Here is a 17,561-nt window from a genome sequence, read left to right as displayed (position 1 = left end):
CAGGAGACAATTACAAAATTTCCTTGGATTCGCTAATTTTTATCGGGCATTCGCCCAAAATTTTGCTGAAATCGCCCTCCCCCTTACTGAACTGTTAAAAACCAAAGGACAGGGGGATACGCGACGTTCAAAGAACCCAGGAGCGCTCCTTAAATGGACTCCAACCTGTCAGCAGGCGTTCGAAGCGCTCAAACAAATCTTTACCACAGAGCCAATTTTACAGCATCCAGACCCCTCTAAACCATTCGTTGTACAAGTAGATGCTTCTGATTTCTCCATAGGAGCACTCTTGCTACAATCTGACCACTCTGGCGCTTTAAAACCCTGTGCTTACCTCTCTTGCAAATTCACTGAAACTGAGAGGAGATGGCATGTTTGGGAAAAAGAGGCTTTTGCTGTAAAAACGGCTTTAGAAACGTGGCGACACCTATTGGAAGGCACTTCCAACCCTTTTGAAGTCTGGACTGACCATAAAAACCTGGAGGCTCTAAGCACCAGTCGCAAACTCAGCCCCAAACAGCTGCACTGGGCTGAGTTTTTCAGCCGCTTTGACTTCACCCTTAAATTCATACCAGGCAAGAAAAACTTTTTGGCTGATGCACTCTCCCGCCGACCCCAAGATGCTGGCCCAGGGCCAACGGTCCAAGGCACTGTCTGGACCGACAAACAATTAAGTTTGGCAGCGGTGACTCGCAGCCAGACCCGAGCGCAGTCAACGCAACCTCCACCCGCTCCGCCTCCCAGCCACTCGCCACGCTTGTCAATTCCATCCGAGTTGCAACAACAGTTGCTTCTCCACCTTAAAACAGATACTTGGTTACAAACCAATCGAAACAGTCTAACTTTCACCAACGATCTTGCCTGGCACAACGATCGTCTCTATGTACCAGATGCTATGCGGAAAACCATACTCCAGCGTTGCCACGATGACAAGCTGGCTGGACATTTTGGCTATTTAAAAACTCTTCACCTTGTTCGTCGGCAATTCTGGTGGCCAACCTTGCTGAAAGACCTTAAAGCTTATGTCACTGCTTGCCCTGTTTGTGCAGCAACAAAGCGTAAAACGGGCAAACCCCAAGGTCTCCTTCAACCCGTCGCCACCCCATCTGTCCCCTGGCAGGACATATCCATGGACTTTATCGTTGATCTACCCCCTAGTCAATGCAAAACTGTCATTTGGGTGGTCAAAGATTTTTTCTCGAAGCAAGCTCACTTCATCCCATGCGCTTCTATCCCCACCGCACAACAGCTGGCCCGCCTCTTTCTCATCCACGTGTACCGCCTCCACAGTATCCCCGCCCGTTTGGTGAGTGACAGAGGCACACAATTTACGTCACAATTCTGGCGGGCATTTTTGAAACTTCTGGGCACCAAACAGTCACTCTCCACCGCGTGGCATCCGGAAACGGACGGATCTACAGAGGCGGTTAACTCTACACTGGAACAATATCTCAGGGCTTTTGTCAATTACCAACAGGACAATTGGGTCGACCTACTCCCGTTTGCAGAGGTCGCCTATAACAATGCCGTTCATCAAAGCACTGGTCAAGTTCCTTTTAAAACTGTTTTTGGACGCGATTTCGTTCCTATTCCTGAACTCCCCCATCCACAACCGCTACCAGCTTCCCTTACTGACTGGGCTGACTCTCTCAAACACTCCTGGCTTAACATTCAACAAGCTCTCCTCCATGCCCAGGCTACTTACAAACGCCATGCTGATGCAAAGCGTGCCCCAGAACCATCTTTTACTGTTGGAGATAAAGTCTACTTATCAACTAAATTTCTCAAATCCCCACAACCCTCCAAAAAACTTGGCCCTAAGTTCGTGGGACCTTTTCCAATTATCGCACAAATTAACCCTGTTACTTTTAAACTTGCTTTGCCTCACAACCTCAAACGTTTACATCCTGTTTTCCATTGTAGCTTACTCAAGCCCTACCTACCGTCGGACCGCTGGCATCCCCAACCTGTCCCACCACCTCCGCTCATGATCGACAACCAGCAACATTTCGAAGTGACATCCATCCTGGACTCTCGCCGCCAGTGCTCCACTTTGCAGTACCTCGTGCGTTGGAAACATTTCCCTCATCCTGAATGGGTCGCTGCTACAGACGTGCTCTCCCCTCGTCTTGTAGCCCAATTTCACTCTGCCTATCCTGACAAACCTGCTCCATAGCATTCATTTGGGGAGGGGCAATATGTCATGTTACCCATTTCAATGTATTGTTAACATTGTAACGTTTCACATGTCATCTTCTGTTCCGTGTTTCTTCACCCATCCCGGGTTTTTCCATTCCTCCGCCCTCCGTTGTTTTGAGGGCTTGGAATGTATGTTTGGGTTTGCGCTCCTGCTCAAGGTTACTTTCCCAGGCGCGTCTAACGGTTGCTAGCACCTGGGAGGGGGTGCGCACTGACGGGGGATGGGGGCGGAACTTGCTCACAGGCAAAGCTTTTAAGTTTGTATTTGGCGCGCTTTTGCTCATTCTCAGCTTTCTCTGTATTTGCATACTATTCCTTTAATAAATCAGTTATCTTTAAGCCCGAGCTTGTGAGACTGAGTATTTGGGATTAGGCAACCATTACAAAATGCCTTGTTAAAAGCAAGGCTTTGTTTCAGCTGTAGACTTCTGTGTAGACTAGTTCTCAGTGGTGTTCATTCAGAAAAAGTCTGAAAACTGAGTATCAGTCATATTAAACAGTATACCTTTATTTATTAGTTTGGCGCGATGGTAAGTAAGTTTCTTTGACATTTTAGCTCCACTTCAAACAGCACACCTCCTCCAGTTCTTTCTTACTAACTTTATAGCCACAGCATGTCCCCCCCGCCCATATTTTTTTCTCTAGAGGTGCTTCAAATGTCTGCATTACGGATCAGCAGCACCATCCAATGGAAATTCTCCATACTACCAGACTATTAGGCTTCTTCTGGTGATAACTTTCAGTGCAGTTGCACTGGTCTGTTTTAGCAATTGATATATTATTTCTACTATATAAAGGCCATCGTTTCTGAAGCTTTTTTCATTTGCAGTTATGTTGTGTTCTACCAGCAACAAGTAGTACATTATATGGATTCACATATAATACAAGGTCATGAAAAACATATGACAGAGGTGCTTCAAAACTTGCAGGAATGTCTATAAAGCAACACTCTTCCAATTGTCAGAACAGAAGCATCATGTACAAGGTTTGTACAACTGTTGCTGCTTTGGAAATTGCTCCTGGCTGTTTCCACATATGTATTCATGCATGGCCACTATATTTTGCATACACATACATTCAGAGACAGCCAGGAGCAGCTTCCAAAGCAATCTAGCAGATCTTGCAAAAGCTGTTTTAATTATTTAAAAATAGTATTTTGTTGTATTTCTTTAGAATAGTTTGCCTAAATATCATGGAGTACCATTACAGTATATGTGTACATAGCTTCTGGGCTGGGGAAGAATTGAGAAGATGTGGATTTTTTTCCATATATTGTGTTTTCTGCTCAAATTCCTCTTCCATGCTACTCTTACTTCTAGATATCCATGTCTTTTCCCACACGGGGAAGGGACAGTTCAGGGAACTGGATTGGGAAAATGGTCAAAAGGAACTAGGTTAAGTACTGCCTCTCCCTGCAGAACTAATATATGGAAAATCTGATGTGCTGATGGCTTGAAAAGCTAGAGTTTCTATATTATTAAGGCAATGGGTATGAAATGGTTTAGTATTATAGCCTACAATAAAATGGTAAGCTGTTATCTGATGTTAATTGACAATATTTAATCTGCTGAGTAGAAGGCTAACACCTAAAGAGCTAAACAACTTATGATGAATGTCATCTCAGTTCTGGTGTGTAATGCTATAGTCGTGGCAAAAAGGAAGTACACCCTCTTTGAATTCTATGGTTTTACGTATCAGGACATAATTAAAATCATCTGGTCCTTAGCAGATCTTAAAATTAGGTAAAGACAACCTCAGATGAACAACAACACTTGACATACTACACTGTGTCATTATTTATTTTACAGTAATAACACCAAAATGGAGAAGCCATATGTGAAAAAGTAAGTACACCCTTATTGCTTCCATAGGTATGAAGATGCTAAGTAGCAGCCAGGTGCTGCTAATCAAATGCCCAAGTGTGACCTCTATAAAAGCTGAAGTTTTAGGGGTGTTCTGGTCTTGAGCATTCAGGTGTTGTTAACACAATGCCAAAGAGTAAAGACATCAGCTATGATTTTAGAGAAGCAATTGTTGCTGCCCATCAATCTGGGAAGGGTTATATAAGGCCATTTCCAAACAATTTAATGTCCATCATTCTATAGTGGGGGTACTTAATCACAAGTGGAAAACATTCAAGACAGTTGCCAATCTTCCCAGGAGTGGACATCCCAGCAAATTCACCCCAAGGTCAGAATGTGCAATGCTCAGAGAAATTGCAAAAAATCCAGGAGTTACATCTCAGACTCTGCAGGCCTCAGCATGTTAAATGTTAAAGTTCATGACAGTACAGTTAGAAAAAGACTGTACATGTATGGTTTGTTTGGAAGGGTTGCCAGGATAAATCCTCTTCTCTCTAAAAAGAACATGGCAGCACGGCTTAGATTTGCAAAGTTGCATCTGAACAAATTGCAAGAACAATGTCCTTGTTCTGGAACAATGTCCTTTGGACAGATGAGACCAAAGTGGAGATGTTTGGCCATAATGCACAGCACCATGTTTGGCGAAAACCAAACATAGCATATCAGCACAAACATCCCATACCAACTGTCAAGCATGGTGGTGGAGGGGTGATGATTTGGGCTTCTTTTGCAGCCACAGAAACTTGTCACCTTGTACTCATTAAGTTGACCATGAACTCCTCTGTATACCAAAGTATTCTAGAGTCAAATGTGAGGCCATCTGTCTGACAGCTGAAGCTTTGCCGAAGTTGGGTCATATAACAGGACAATGATCCCAAGCACACCAGCAAATCTACAACAGAATGGCTGAAAAAGAAAAGAATCAAGGTGTTGCAATGGCCCAGTCAAAGTCCAAACCTCAACCCAACTGAAATGCTGTGGCGGGACCCTAAGAAAGCTGTGCATAAACAAATGTCCACAAACCTCAATGAACTGAAGCAATGTTGTAAAGCAGAGTGGGCCAAAATTCCTCCACAACGATGTGAGAGACTGATAAAGTCATAAAGAAAAAATTACTTCAAGTTATTGCTGTTAAAGGTGGTTCTACAAGCTATTGAATCATTGTACTTACTTTTTCACACATGGCTTCTCCACTTTGGTGTTATTTTTGAAAATTAAATAATGACACGGTATAATATGTCATGTGTTGTTGTTCATCTGAGGTTGTCTTTACCTAATTTTAAGACCTGCTAAGGACCAGATAATTTTAATTATGTCCTGATACATAAAACCATAGAACTCAAAGAGGGTGTACATACTTTTTCCCATGACTGTATGTCAGTATTAATGGTGTTTATAGATAATAATAGACTTATTTTAATAAAAGAGATGGGATTGTTATATTATTTGTAATGGATAATTGTTTATTGATGCTCAATTTAAGTTGTTGGCAGTGGCTGCTAAAAACCTGGATAGACTGGGATCTCTCCACCTGAGCCTGGTTTTCAGCATTCTACCTGTCAAGCAGCAGTTTTGTTTAGCTGATATACACTGTTTGCTCCTGTGGTGAAATCTCTCAGTATGGATTTCTTGTATGAGAATTCCTGCCTTGGGAATTCATTTTCCTCAGGCAGTTGCTATAGCAGATTCCCACAGTTGACAAGGCTGAGTACCAACATAACTTCAAAAAGGAGGCAAGTGTCGTAACACCATTTTAGGAGCATCCAAATAGAAAGACAAAATAGAAGACAATAAGAAAAAACAAATAATAGGCCACCGCTTCTACACGTGTTTTAATCCCAAAGCAGAAATACGGTTTTGGTTTGTGTGTCTGTGTGTGTGTCTGTGCGTATGGGGCAGAATGGAGGAGGGCACTGGATGAAAGAAGTATGGGTCAACATGAATATAAGTATGTTCTTTTGATTCAAAACCTAATTTCCCAAAGCATTGCTTTCATTTTAAGCAGCAGTGATACAAATAATTAGGCCCCCAAAGAAGCATAATGTTTAATTTGTCAATGCAACTCCTTCCTTCCCTCCCTCCCTGCCTCCCTCCTTCCAACACAGAATTTATCAGGGAAATCAGGCAAGATTGTGTCATATGGGAAGGAAAGAGAGGATTATTCTGTAAAAAGCTGTGGTTCTGTTATTCATTTCTCCCTCCAATCTTATGACCTAGTAAAATACTCCCTTTCTGAGGCTCATGCCAATCTTGGAGAATAATTTTTATGGGATCTCACTGGGTAAAAAAGATTAATAAAAACATGCCATGTTCATTTATTTCAATTCTGCTTTCCCACATGGAGCAGATATGTTACATTCACACATTTAATATCAGGCCATATCTGTGTGTATGTCTTTCATTTAACTCCTAGCTTTCCTGCTGGAGTTAAATGCTTCTGTCTTCATAACTGTATGATATGTAGAGACTCCATACCTGGCTACAAAACTCCAGATGACGACTAGGTAGCAGCACATAGTTCTTTGGATCTCTTTGCTGCCATCATAGCTCAGGTATAATACCTGCACTGGTAGGTAAATTTAGAATAATGACTTGAATTCAGTTGCTGCATTCAGACAGCTTATTTAACCATGGTTTGACTAAACCACAACTGACTGAGATAACACAACCTAGAAAACCATAAATAATATGTTTCAAGCCATAATAATTGTTTTTGTTTTTAAAGTTTTTTACAAATGTAAACCACTTCAAGTCATGTGATTTTAGCAACATATACATGAAAATAAAAATAATAGTTGGGTACCCAGAAAGCTAAAAAGTAGGCAACATAATTTATGGCTGTGTTTGTATGACACGCTAACCTAAAAATACACTAATATTACTATTTTATCACAATATACTACTATTTTATCACCATTACCTTTGATGTATATACTTAAGATTTGCCATTACAAGACTCAGGTTCCAGAAACTGAGTAATGAGAATGTTTAGATGACTTGGCAAACCACAAAGTTGGGTTAAAGAACCACACATGATGGAAGCCAAAATGGTGGCATGTGCAGACTCATTAAATAAGCTTTTCAGCTTTGCACGTTATGTAATAATTGCCTGTGGCTTAAAATGTTGTATGAACTGAGCCAACAGTTCACCTAAGGCCACCGAGTGAGCTTCATATCTAAGAGGGGATTTGAATATTGATCTAAACAAGCATAGAATTAGTATAAGTAGTATTCTAATTTTTTTACAGTATTAAAAGATTACACTGGTACTCAAGATGGTTGATTATTACTACTGAAACAGAAAGAAAAGGAAAACAAACATATTTGATTTTAAAGTATTTATACACCATAGCCAGATAGATACACAAAGGTGAATATTTTAATCCAGGAACATGTAACCTATTGTAACTTCAAATCCTTATACAAATATTGTATACATTACTTATGTTCTTAATTGCAAAATGATTCATTCTAGGTTGCCTTGTTGAAGTTGTATGAACATTTTGTATGAACATTTTGCTATTTGTTGTCCTGTGGAATTATTATCCATCTTAATCTGAATAATAACCAATTCCTGAATGGTTAGAAATTGGGTCATAAGTTTCTGAGGAAAGGACCATTGTGGCTTGACTGTCAAAATTGTGAGGATTTATTTTGTAAATAAAGGGAATAGTCCAGCAGCAGCAGCATCAAGCCGCTTTGACATTAAAATTGACACACATGCAGTGACATCATTATGCATATCCTGTCTACGTATTGGCATCCCAATGTCTGACAGAAATACAAAAGTCGTGTTATTTGCATCCTGATGCATGTTCCATCGCTTGTCCTCCCTGCTTTCCTGGAATAGTCTTTTGGTAGTTGGAAGTCTGAGTTTGCATTCTTACTGGATTTCTTTTGTACAAAGAGAAATTTACTTGTGAATAAAAATCTCTTTGATTATTAGCCTTTCAGAGAGATAATGGAATAATTTTGTGTGCACATTACTGATTGTTATTATTTACAAAGCATCTGAAGTTTGTACAAATATTTTTTTTAAAATGAAATGTTCCTGTGGGTTTATAATCTAAGAGTTATGATACAAAAAGAAACAGGGCAAGGAAAGCATGCAGAACATGGTTTCCCACTCCTTAATAACAGCTCTGTTCCAGGTAATGTATAGAATAACGGAAATTTAAAAATGGAGCCGTCAGCAGCCATTGCCCAATTGCCTGTCCCATAGGGATGCATCAGGGGAATTTGGGGAGCATTTATTTTCCTTTGCAGCTCCTGGCCAGATCTGACCCATTTTCAGACTTGATCTTTCTTTTGCTAGTGCATCTCCCAATACTAAATTTGGTCTTGTTCTGTTTTGGGGGAGTTATGCTGCTGATGGGCAAACTGAGAGAATCCTGATCCCTTTTACATAACTTCTTTCCAACATTTGGTTTGGTTGGAAGGAAAACAAGGTAGAGAGAGCCTGTGGAGCATGGAGTTTGGACTTATTTCTGAATCTTTACTTGCAGCCATCATGGAAGACATCTGTATTTTCATCTGTATAAAGAAGTAGTAAGTGGTGTGTTTGGTAGTGTTTCTGCTTTCCCTTTGTGTTGCATCACTGTGTTTATATGCACAGGAAAGGTGCATATGCTGCATTCTGGATCACATGTCCAGAAAGGAGGAGTGGTGCTTAAAATGGAGCATTTGGCAGCATTCTAAATGGCTTTCCAAGAATGATTAGGGGGATTTTTTCTGGAATTATTTCCTGTCTATTCCAAGATCAGATCTGACCCCTTTTTTGAATATGTTCAATATGTTAAAAACTGTATTTCCAGATGATTGCCTAGACCTCCTCAGAAGTTCACACATTACTCCTTCATTACTTACATAATACATAATAAACATGTTTCTACTGACTGGTAAAAGTAAATATCTCTGTAAAGGTTTCATGTGAGTGCCAAGATTGCCTGGTTTAATTTATATTCTTGACTGTGTACTGTTGTTCTGATACCAGAAAATATCAAAAAACAGAAACCTATATTGTTGACAAATAAAAGCAGTGACTATTTCAAATAAGACTGTCAAGAAGAATGGCTATCTTATTTGAGTTTCTAGGCATTTCAGATAATTTTCTTCCTAAATCCAAAGGATTAAACCTCTGATTTATGATCCTGTTATCAGGGATTTTTTGTTACTTTTTAATATTATTGTATTGGATTTAGAGGCTGCTTGACTCCCATTGACTCTGGGCCACTTATACGCATCTCTAAAAGTAGAAAACAACAAAATGAAAGAAAAAAAGACATGTATGTCCAGACCAAACAACCCAGTACATCAAAAATTAATAGAGGCTCAACAGCTACCTTAACTCCAGGCCTGGGAACATAGCCAGGTCTTCAGAGACTTGTGTACAGCTACCATTTCTTCTTCAAGCAGAGATGTGACTCCAAAACAACCCCCAGACTGTGCAGCAGTCTCAAATGGGAAAGTGCAACCCTATCCAAGACCAAAGATGACAAATATCCAAATCCAGGGGCTGAAAACCAAAGCCATTCATTCTTGTCAAGATTGAACCTGAGCCTGTTCATCCCCATCAAGGTCCAAACAGCCTCAAAATAATGGATCAGGACACTGACAGCATCACCTGGACAGCATGAGGATCTAGAATTGGATATCATCTGTGTACCAACCCTGAATCGATGGATGACCTCACCCAGTGGTTTCATGTAGATATTAAACAGGAAGCTTCAAATGCTGAGGCACCCCATAAGTGAGGGGCTGTGGACACAATCTCTCCCCCCACATCAACACTGACTGGAACCAGTCATAGAGGAAGGAGAAGAACCATCATAATATGATGCCCCCACTCCTAAACACTGTTGCTGGCCCAGAAAGATACTGTGGTTGATTATTGAAAGCTGCTGATGTTACACAAGCTCCCAGGTTCAGCTTATGGTCACTCACTCACACACTCACAGCCTGTTGAGGCATGCAGATCTTGTCAGCCCCCCTTGCTTTCTACCTAGGTTTTCCAGATAGGTGCAGCTTGAGCAGATAGGACACACAGCCCTGGTCAGCAGCTGACAATTAATTAGGGACACACACAAATCACTTCTAACTGAACACTGAGGCACAACAGGTTCTTTGAAATACACGGGGACCAATGAATTTAAAGTAACAGCAAAACTTTACTGGTTGCAATGTACCTTTGCTCTTTGTCACATGCACACACACACTCATCCACAGTTACCCACATCCTTCTCAACTAGCCTGCCAGGTACTAGCTAGAGGGACAGAAGCCATCAAGTCTGGCTCAAAGATGACTCAAAGTGTGGGCCGGCTTTGGGACCCCTTTTACCCCTAAAAGTCCTTGCTTTGTTGATTTGTCAGGATATAGAGTGAAGAACCACACTGAGATCGGAAGATTTAGCTCTAGTGTTTATTGTTCTACTCTACAATGCAAAATCCTGCTAAACTGAGAAGGCACTTGCAAATCCTACTGTAAGAACTGGCACCCTTAGTCCCAATATTGACCCAGCTCATGAACAATAGGTATATGCAGTATTCAGGTTTATTGAAGACAAGTGCACAGAACAAGAGAAAGTTGCAATTGAAAAGTTCCCGCCTAAACTCAGTTAAAACATCCCAACACCCAACACCCCCCTTCCTTTCTGTTTCTTACTCTGCTTCCAACGGCTAGCAATACCAGCCACAGATGTCTCCAGCAACATGACCTTGACTCCCCCTTTCAGCCAAAACAGCAGCAATTCACACTCCTTGCAATACCCCCCTCCCATCTTCCTTCTTGACATGCGTTGACTCATCATTGCAGACTAACACGATCAGATGATTCAGCAATCATTTGATTGTGGAGTCTGACACCTACTAGAAAAACTCAGAAAGCTTAGGCGGTTCCTTTCTAGATCTCTTGATTGGGAGGCAAAGAGAATCAGTACTGCGAGTGCGCTTTTCCCCCTGGAGAGCCCCCCCCCCTTTATCAGCAATGTCCATAACAATTCACAAGACTGGCAGCTACCTTTGCCTTATTAATTTACAAGTCTGGTAGCTGTTGATGGGATTGGGGGGGCAGTTTCATGTGCTCAGGCCTAACTTCCTTTGTCTGGTTCAGGTGACAGTTTTCCTTTGTTTCCTTAACGACTTGCTTCCTTCTTATCTACCCCCCTGGAGAGAACTTATAGACAAGATTCCTGGCTTTTTGTCCTCTCAGCTTAAGTGCCTGCTTCATCTTTAGGTTATGGCAGCTTCAGCCTAGTCTCCCACTGAGAAATTGCAGATTAAGAGATGCACCACTCCCATTCTGTCTCTCTCAGAGGTCACTGATAAGCATAACCAATGCTGCCCCATTCTGTATCCCAGCCTGGAACCTGATAGAAATGGGTCCAGATATTCCAGTTCTTCCAAGGTCCTCTGCAATTGTTGTCCAACCACTTTCTCAACCACTTTCCCTAGAAAGGGAAGGTTGGAGACTGGAGAATAGTTATCCAGAATTGTTATATAAAATAAAAGTATCCATGACCTTTGGTATGTTATAATTACTTGTTCACAAAAGGTTTAAACTTTCATCCATGTATTCATGAAAAGCTCATGTGCCAACCATAATCAGATAATATTAAAAGTAATAATCTGGCACTTTACAGTAATTTTGTCTCTGTGTTGGATTTCTAAAATGAGCAAAGAAGTTACATATGCATTTTTCAATATAATTCTTTTGGAAAACTTGAGACTAGCTTTTGCTTTATTTTCTGAATCATCACCAGAGTTCCATCTGTCAAATATTACTAAATCTGGGACATCATCCAGGAGTGGATTTCCCCTAGTTCCTATGCTCTGAAATACGTTTTGGGCTTGGCTTTAGTAGTTCATTTGGTTTAAATGTTCTTCATATGTGATGTGTGAACTAGGGAGGAGGTCTAGGACATCATCAGGAAAATACGGTTTTTAAACAGTTTAGTAGTTGTGGGTCAGAGAACATGTAGTATCAGAAAGCAGTAGAATTTCAGTGCCTAACTCCATCCCCAAATTTCTGGCTAATCTTGTTTTCTAGGGGTTGATCAAAGAACGGAGGGCATTTCTTTCTTGTCTTACTGAGGACCAATGATGCCGATTCCTTAATAGTTCAGTAATTCTTTTAAGTCATTATGTCATCTTTCTGATATTTATTTGTCATCCACTTTGTACATGGTATAAACCTCAAGATTTCATTTTATAGCAGGATTCTGTGTGCTCTAATGAAAAGTAAGAAGTTTCATACTATTGAACAAGATCCTAGGGCATAATATTAGGACTTTTCACTGAATGTTGCTGCTGTATAATTCCATGGAAAGTTATAAATGGCTAGAAGACTTAAGTTCTTATGAAGTGAGTTTCTTTTAAGAGTGAGTTTACAACTCAATAGGATAACCATGCAAGTGCAAGGACTATTGTACAGAAGGACTATTGTACTGCTGTTTCCATTAAAGTTTACAAAAATAAATAGAGGTTGCTCCAGAGTACCATTGCACTAAGCCATTGGCTGTGTTTGTATTACATGTGGTAATGGGCTGTGAGAATAACTTCGAGGAAAGGAGAAAGACCTGCAACCAAGGCAATAGTGAGATAGAAGAGTCCAAAGCAGGAATGTAATTTGAGGAAACATCTCAGACTTAACCTTCCCTAGTTCTCTTGGAAATAAAGGCAGGCAGGGGGAAGGTGCTTTCAGACTTGCAAGATTCTGTTACGGTAACTGTATAATAAAAGTAGTTTTGTTATTGATAACTTTGGTTTCCAAGTCTAGTCAACTTTGAATGGCTGACATCATTTTTGCAAATCTAGGGAGGGTCAGATCTGAGACATTTTCTCAAATTACATTTCTGCTTTGGACTCAGATTTCTTTTATCTGACTGTTGTATTTGTGGAGCTCTTGCTCCTGTTCTTCAAGGTTTTTCTCACAACCCGTTACAAATGCTTATTAATAGTAACATTATCATGGTTGATTCAGTTAAACAAATGGTCTGGGATAGCATAACACACTGAACTAACTAATCACATAGGCTGGATTAACACAAGACCCTAAGTAAAAAATGTGCTTGCTAGCTTGTGGTTTAATGCATTGTGCAACACAATCATAGTAAGGCTTGCTTAGTTTTATTTGGTATTAAGTATCAAATCACCCAGCCAATGTAATAAGCCATGATTTATTATTTGATTTTGTATGTAAGGCCAGCTACTGTAACTTCATCAACAAACTATGTTTCAAACAAATCATGTCTTAGGTAATGTGTAAACCTAGCTATGTTACCTTATATCCCCACTATGTTTGCTTAATCATGGCTGAAATAGAGATTTCTCATCTGAGGCATTAGACAGGAGCAATCTGGTTTTTGAATGCAGGCACAATTTTTGTCTAAATATTAAAAAACCTTGATTGTATATTTTTTTTCAAACAAGCTTTGCTATTCTACCCATTCTTTCATATTTATATAATTTATATACCAGTCCCATCTTTTCTTCAAGCGTCTTCACAATGGTTTACATTAATAGTAATCTTTGTTGTTGTTGTTCAATTGTGTCTGATCCTTGGCAACTGCCTAGAGTAGTCTCTGCAGTTTTCTTGGCAAATTTTCAGAAGTGGTTTGCCATTACCTCCTTCCTAGGGCTGAGAAGAGTGATTTGCCAAAGTCACCAGCCGGCTTTCATACCTAAGGTGGGTCTCCTGGTTTCTAGCCTAAGGTGGGTCTCCTGGCTCTTATAGGAATCTAATGTGATCCAAATTCATTCTTAAAACAGCAGTGAAACTACACACACACACACACACACACACACACACACAGCACTTTAGTGGCCTCTGGACCACAGGGCCTGCTATACTTATTCTCACCTTTCTCAGTTATAGCAAAGGTGATGCACAAGGTGAAATGCTGGGCACAAAAGTGATATTGATTGCCCTGTTTTGGTCCAGGTTCTAGATTTTGATCAAGTAGCATGTCCAAATCTTCTGAGCTAGGGTCTCATCCTGCATGCAGACCTGGGGTGGCTTCACCTCTCTGAATGGTGCAAGGGCCTGGATTCATCTGCCTGTGGATGAAAAAAGATTAAAGATTCCATTATATTTACTTCTAAATATAAACAAGGTTGTAGCTTGAAGTGAAGTAGCAAAGAAAATAAAAAAGATAGGAATCATATATTTTTCTTTGGCTATCTTTTCATAACATATGGAGGTATGAAGGTGTTGCCATCACCAGGAAGAGTTCCATTCTTCTTGCCAGGCCCTCAGTGTAAGAGACCAAGACATATGAATATGTGTGTCTGAAGTTATATAAGTGAAACAGGTTAGGAATTTTGTTGGTATATTGGTACCAATTGGTATATTGCTTTTCTACCCATCTTCCTGCTTGAGCAAACAGAGCTAGTCAGGTATCTAGTGTTTGAGTCTCTAGCTTGCTGGTACTTAGGGAGTTCAATATCCATGCTGAGCCCAATTTTTATAGCCTCCATGACTTCTGTGGGACTCTTGTAATTGAAAGTCTTCCCCCATTCAACAAGCATATCCTATATTTGGGTGGTTCATGAGTGAGTCAGAATCCTCTACATGGATAGATCACTACATGGTTAGGATAATTAGTCTCGTTCCTCTCTTTCAGGGTACAGCAGCTTATGGATCTGACAGAATTCCAGAATGTGCTTGTGGCTCAGTTTACTATGACACCTAACCTTTTGGTTGAGACCAGGGTAGAAGATTATCAGCTATATCACGTATCTCAGGCCATAGACTATTTGGCTCCTAAGCAGCCTCTACCAAGCTTGTAGCTCTCCATGGTTTACCATGGACCTGAAGCAATGAAGTACAGGTGGTAGATATGTCAAAACAAATATGATTGAACTCATCTTGTATACTGAAATCCCTATAGTATAGCTTTAAGGACAAAGAAACTCCCCTCCCCCCCTTTATTATTGTGTCTGTAAAAAAAAGAACAAGCCAAGTAAATTGTTCTGCATGATGCAGGGGCTGATGCAGTCTGCTGGGATATTGAAAGGCCTTGTGCCCTCAGTAGCAAACACTGATGGCTTTACAAATTTTTTCTCAGATAAAAAATTGGATTGCTGGGTGCCACAGGGTTCTATTTCATCCTCCTGTTCTTCAATATTTGTACAGTATGAAACTTCTAAATGTGATTGTCAGGGATTGTGGAGCAGAGTGTTATAATATGAATGACATCCAGATCTACTTTTCCATCTTCATCAGGTGTATTGGCCTCTGGTCAGCTACTGCTTAAACTGGATTGTAGGCTGAATAGCAGAGTAAAACTGAATCCAGACAAGTCAGAGTGTTTATTATTGATGATAACTCTATCCAATAAAAAGGCTGTTTGCTTGTCCTGGAGGGGGACGTGCTCCCCCTGAAAGAGCAAGTTCACAGTTTGAGAGTGCTTCTTGAGTCTACACTGCCTCTGAATTCTCAGTGAAGAATGATTTACTAACTTTACCTTTTCCTAAATAAAGCTGACCTGGTTTCCCTGATCTGTATGGTGATTACCTCATAAATACATCATTGTAATGTGTTTTATGTGGGGGATATATTTGAAGGAAATCTAGACACAGTGGCTAGGCTGCCATTGGGAGCATGCACACTTGTCCTGGCTCAGTTGTCCTGGCTTCCAGTGGCCTTCTGTGTCATATTCAAAGTGCTTATTTTAAAACATCAATCCCTTTATGACTTGAGTCCTGCCCACCTAAAGAAGAGACTTTTCTATTATGTCATAAGTTGAATATACCCATTCATCCTCTGTGGGTATATTACAACTGGTGCCTAGAAATGAGGCCTGGCTAGAAGCAAATAGGGCCAAAGCCTTCTCAGTGATTGCACCAACTCAATGGATTTCTTCCCTCCAGTTCTCCATCAGTAGTATGGACATTGCCCTTACTGGCAATTTTAAAGAGAAATCTAATGATCTACTTGTCTAAGCCAGCATTCCTTTCCCAATTTTGCATTTTTATGACTTTGTCTGATAGCTGGTCAGAAATATCTATGTTTTATTAATATAACTTCTTGTTGCTTAATGTTATTTTTTGTTGTATTATAAACTTTTGAAGGCTATCTTGCCAGGAGCATGGGGGTATCAATTCTGACAATAAAAAAACAAATTAATATCATGCTTAAGCCATAAATTTTTGCTTACTTGGTATCTAGCTATTGTTGTTATTTAATCATTTATGGCTTAGTATGACATGTAACATTGGCCAATTCATGTGCCCCTATTTAAGTTTGCTCTACATGTTTGTTTAGTACATACTAGTAATGCTTTTCAGCATTAACATCCTCAGAGCAGCTCATAGATCAGATACCACAGCAATAGCAAATCATAAATTTGCTAAATAATTATGAGCCAAAATTAACAAGAGTCAAAGGGGATTTAGAACTGTTAGTTAGAATAATACCTAAAAGCATCTAAAAACAATGCAAGTAAAAAGGTCTTCACTTATAACATGGTCTATTCCTGATAAACCTGCCTGATGAGCAATCAAGAGGTAGAATGCCACCATTATAACTGACCTATACATTCAGCAAAACCAAGTGATGGGATGAATTCTGCCACTTTACACTTCAGATAGAAAATGAAATTTCAAATACATATTCACATATTAAAAACTGCCAGTAAATAGAAAACAATATTATTTAATTAGTTATGCTGGTTTTCAAACTTAAATAGCGGAGGCATAGGCTTAACAGTAGAGAAACACTTTGCAATTAAGAAGGTTGCAGGTTCAGTCTCTGGGATCTTCTGTTATTGTCCTGCCTGATACTGTAGTTGCTACAGACAGTCTGTAGCTGGATTCACACATCATGGATAAGCCATTATTTGTTAACACTAGTTTGCTGAATAAATTATAATTGGCTCCATTCACATATGAAAAAAGGGAACTTCTATTTTGGTGTTGTCTGTGAATATGAACATTGTAAGGCAGCTTCCAGTGTTCTTGACAGGTTCATTTGTTTATTTGATTTGTCCTGCCTTTTTTTTTTTGTCAGCTCAAGGCAGTATACATGCCTAATGCTCCCATCTCATATTTTCCCCACAATAACCACCCTGTGAAATGGATTGGGCTGAGAGAGAGTGACTGGCCCAAAGTCACCCAGCCAACTTTGATGTCTAAGGGAAGATTAGAACTCTCAATCTCCTGGTTTCTAGCCCAGCACCTTAGCCACTACACCAAGTTGGTCTTCTTCATGTAGTTTAGCATTCTGTTTCCAATAGTGCTTCCATATTAAGAAATGAAGGTATCATCTCTTATTTGCCCATCCCCAACAACTAACATTCAAAGGAATGCCATTTGTAAACCTGAAATTCAATTTACCTCCCTTGATTAACCCTGTTCATACTCCTGTCCTAAAAGAATATATCTACTGTGTAATACCATTATAAATTATTTTGAGCTCTCATGATACAAATTTAATTCCATAAATTTAATTATGCATGGAGTGAACATGTATTTGTTTTGGATTTATTTCAAATCAATTCATGG

Source organism: Candoia aspera, chromosome 5 (assembly GCF_035149785.1).
Source record: "Candoia aspera isolate rCanAsp1 chromosome 5, rCanAsp1.hap2, whole genome shotgun sequence".
Taxonomy (NCBI): Eukaryota; Metazoa; Chordata; class Lepidosauria; order Squamata; family Boidae; genus Candoia; species Candoia aspera.
The sequence above is the reverse complement of the archived record's forward strand: the minus strand, read 5'-3'. Positions refer to the sequence as shown.